This window comes from Myotis lucifugus, unplaced genomic scaffold (genome assembly GCF_000147115.1).
Source record: "Myotis lucifugus unplaced genomic scaffold, Myoluc2.0 scaffold_213, whole genome shotgun sequence".
NCBI lineage: Eukaryota > Metazoa > Chordata > Mammalia > Chiroptera > Vespertilionidae > Myotis > Myotis lucifugus.
Window position 1 is genome coordinate 1,457,179 of NW_005871261.1, and position 4,316 is coordinate 1,461,494.

The following is a 4,316-nucleotide window of genomic DNA, read 5'->3' on the forward strand; positions in this document are numbered from 1 at the left end:
CTGTGTACTCCAGGGAGTAGGGACTATATCTGTTTTGTTTAACCCTGAGTGTCTAGGCCTTGGTACAGTAGAGAGAGATTGTTTGTTGACGCTAAGTCTCATCCCAGTCCTTCTAAGTTCTCCCCTGTCTGCAGAGGTGTAAGCCTGGAAATTAGACTTCCTCATCTCCAGGATTCTAGTTAAGAGTCCATCAGTGCGAGGCCCTCCTGTGAGATTTATAAGGTAGAATAGAAGAGAAGCCCCCTTTTCTCTGCTGGGCAGATGTGTGGGCAATGGAGACGGCAGGGGTGATGTTTTGTCCACAGCCTTTCAACATCCTCTTGAGAATCACCAGCTTTGGCACAGTAGATAGCTGAGGCTACTGGTAGTAACTTCCCTAGGATCTCTGCACTTCTGGGTTTCCTGAAAACAGCCTTCTTGCCCTTTGTTCCTGCAGCCTTCCGATAGTTTTGCAAGTCTCTATTTTCCTATAGTAAAGTTCTTCCCAGTTTAAATACCTATAGTGATTATTCTTTGTCTGGTTAACTCTGATGGATAAAATAAGTTGCCTGACCTAAAATTCAGTGGCAATTTATGATTTTAAACTTCTGATTTGAATTATTTATGTTGGAAAAATGTGTGTATTACTAGGAAGTGAGTGCACCTCATGGACAGGACAGTGTCCACCTCTTAGACTGACTTTTTTTTTTTTGTAAACTGATGGTAGTCTCATGCATGCCAGCTCTTATAAAGAGATGGAGCTTTGGAACGATACAGAGAAGATTAGCATGGCCCCTGCGCAAGGATGACACGCAAGTTCGTGAAGCATTCCATATGAAAAAAAAAGGGAGAGATGGAGCTTTGTTTCTTGGTGAAGTACAGTCCCCAAGAAAAAGTAATAGCTCCTGCCTAAAAATGGAAATGAATAAAATATAAAGAGTTCTAGGAAAGGGGAGTTATGTATTGTTCAGTTTTGACTATACAACAAATAATCTCAAAATCTGAGTAGTTTACAACAACAAATGCTTATTTTCTTGTCCACAGTTCTGCAGGTGGGTTGTAACTGTGCTGGGCTCAGCTGGGAATTGGCTGGGCTTGGCTCCAAGTAGTGTGTTGGGTTCAGGTCAGCTTCACACATTTCTTCATTTTCCTTGGACCAGCAGGTCTCCCAGGCAGGTGTCTCTCATGACAAATCACAGGCACCCTATAGGGCAAGGCAAAACCGTGCTGTGTCCATCATGTCTGCTAATGTTCTATTGTCTAAAGCAAGTAATATGACCAACCACACCATCAATAAAATAGGGTAGTCTGCTTTAACCACAGTTGGAGGCATTCCACAAGTTCCTAGCCAAACAGGTGCTTTTTGGATTAATTATAGTAAAGTTCTTAAACGGCTCATAGCTTCAATCTGTAATGTGGATGCAATCTTTTGCTCTATAGAGAAAAAAAAGCAAGCGACTTATGAAACGGTTTCTCAATAAAAGATACTTGTCAAGTGAGATATAACATGACAGTGAAAGTGGGGTGTGAGGACAATCAGAAAATTCCCAATAAGAATGTGATTTGGAAAAAATTCAGAAGCCAGAGTCTTCCTCACCTCTACATTCCTAGTGCCTAGACCAGCGGTTCTCAACCTGTGCGTTGTGACCCCTTTGGGGGTTGAATGACCCTTTCACAGGGGTCGCCTAAGACCATCGGAAAACACATATATAATTACATATTGTTTTTGTGATTAATCACTATGCTTTAATTATGTTCAATTTGTAACAATGAAAATACATCCTGCATATCAGATATTTACATTATGATTCATAACAGTAGCAAAATTACAGTTATGAAGTAGCAACAAAAATAATTTTATGGTTGGGGGTCACCACAACATGAGGAATTGTATTAAAGGGTCACAGCATTAGGAAGGTTGAGAACCACTGGCCTAGACCATAGTATATTTCAGATAAATATTTATTGGGAAGTGAATTACTAAAGTAATGGTAGCAGTTGACCAGTAGACGTTGTTAAGAAGTCTTCTACTCAGTCACATAGACTGTGATTGATTAGTGATGTGAGCTTAGAGAGAGGTACAGAGGAGGGACATATGTTCACTATGTCTACATTATGCTAGATCATCTGGATCTCTTTCAACGTTAATAGTCTATAACTCTGTGACTGCGATTCACTGAAGGGAAAGACTCAAATTCATCTTTGAATACCCTACAGTACCTAGCATACGGAGAGGAACACAGTTTCTCAATGTCACAAGTGGTTCAGCATATGCATTTTGAAGTTAGATAGCTCAGGATTCAGCATCCAGCAGATACTTTGGACCCCACCCATATCTCCTCAGCACTTGATTTCGTTTCCTTGCACTTCGTAGGATGCTATATTAAGTGAGGTAATGCATGCCAAACTCTTATTTAGCACAGTGGCTGACGCATAAAAATGCTCACTATTATTATTATTAATAACTGTTTTATGAATTTAATTGTATTCATGTATTGCTGGAAAGTTGAAATGGATTTACAGGTATACTGAAGAGTGCAAAGAGTAGAAATGTACTGCTGCTCAGTAACTTTGAAGATCCGCAGGAGCTAGTGCCAGTCCTCAGCCTTTGCTTTGGAGTCTCTGATGAAAGTTCTTCAGAGTGCTAAAGCAAACTAAAACAAAACAACATAAAAACAGAACAATGCATTCTTCTGAATGCCCGGTGTAGACTGGGGACCCAGGAGAGGCTCACTTAATCTAGCCTCCTCTACTTCTTGTTCCTTTTCTTCCTGTCTTCCCCTTTGAAGTTGGTGGGAGAAAACAGAAATGGAGATATTCTCCCCCAAATAATAAAACATGCCAACGAGAAAGGAAGGGCTGCCAGGTCCCAGGAGCCGGGTGGCAGTTTGTAAGCAGTCAGTTTTATCAAGGCGCATGTGATGCTGTTGGAAGCCTGGCGTCCTCAGAGAAAGCCTGCTGAGTCTGGTGTTCCTCTGTAAACACTCAAGGAGAGCAAAGCATAGGAAGTTAAGTGCCTACTGTGCTGATTTTAGACAAATGTTTGCAGAGTGTTGTTTTCATTACTGGGAAGCTAGTTGTAGCAGGAAGAGAACTTCTCAGGAATCCTCTTGGTATAAAGTATGATTCTTGGTGGCAAAGGACTAGAGCCCAGTAGAGTTGCGTTCAAATTTTGGCTCCACCAGTCAATGGCTGTGTGACATCAGTTAATTTTTTGAACACAGGAAGCTTCTGATACCAGCTTGGTTGGTGAAATGGAGACAATACCCTTCTCATAAGGTAATTGTAAGAGTCATGTTACTTTCTTGCTGGTAACTCTGCAATAGTTTCTCACAGAATTTAGAATAAAACCCAAACTCCTTATCCTAGATTAATCCTTATCCTGTTATCTGGCCACTGTTACCTTTTTGACATCATTACCTACCACTCTACCCTTGCCCATCATGATCTGAATTCCCTAGTTTTTTCTTTCTTTCTCCACCAAGCCAAACTTCTTCCAGTTTATCAAGTCTTTGCACCTGTTGTTCCCTCTGTGTAGAGTGCTATTGTCATAAATTTTTGCATGCCACTTTATTTCTCAGCTTAATTTACCACCACCGCTATCACCATCACCATCACCATCAGCACCAGTACTGTTACCATCATCATCATCATTAACATTTATTAAGTACTTATCATGTGCAAACTATTCTTTAGCATTGTATGTGTACTAACTTGTTTAATCTTCATATCAACCTTATGAGGTCAACCTTAATTATTACCCCCATTTTACAAAATGAGGAAAATAAGGCACTGGAAGTTTTGATAACTTGCCCAAGGTCACAACGAAGAAGTGACAAAGCTGGGATATGAATCTAAACAAATACCAGAAGCTAGTATTTAATCTTTGTGCCTCTCTAGCCACCCAAACTTAAGAAATCATCTAGTCACCTTCTCTCACATTACCCAATTTAACTTTTTTTGCATAGCAATTATCTCTGTTTTTAAAATATTTAATTAACTTGGTTTGTGTTTTGTTATTTATGGAGCCATGAAAATGAGCCAAACTGTTTGTTCACTTCTGTGTCCCCAGTGGCTTAAAGAAAGCCCGGCACTTAACATGTGTTTTGTAAATATTAGTTGAATGAATGAGTGAATGAATGTCATAAATCTTAGACCTTGAGCCTGGCAAATAACAGGCTTTTAGGTAATTCTATTTTTTGTCATTTCCATGACCTTCATCATGATTAAAGTGACTCTATTGGATGATGATGGAGCCCCCAGTTTTCCAGCATCCCTCCTTTTCCATTCTCTTTCCTTTGGCTTATTAGGATTCTCTGTGATAATAGGCCATAACC

At 40.0% G+C, this 4,316-nt stretch overlaps 1 pseudogene; it reads left to right on the forward strand.

Annotated features, from left to right (window-relative positions):
* Positions 1-721: 721 nt before the first annotated feature.
* On the forward strand, positions 722-819 carry LOC111827748 (annotated as a pseudogene).
* The last annotated feature ends 3,497 nt before the right edge of the window (positions 820-4,316 follow it).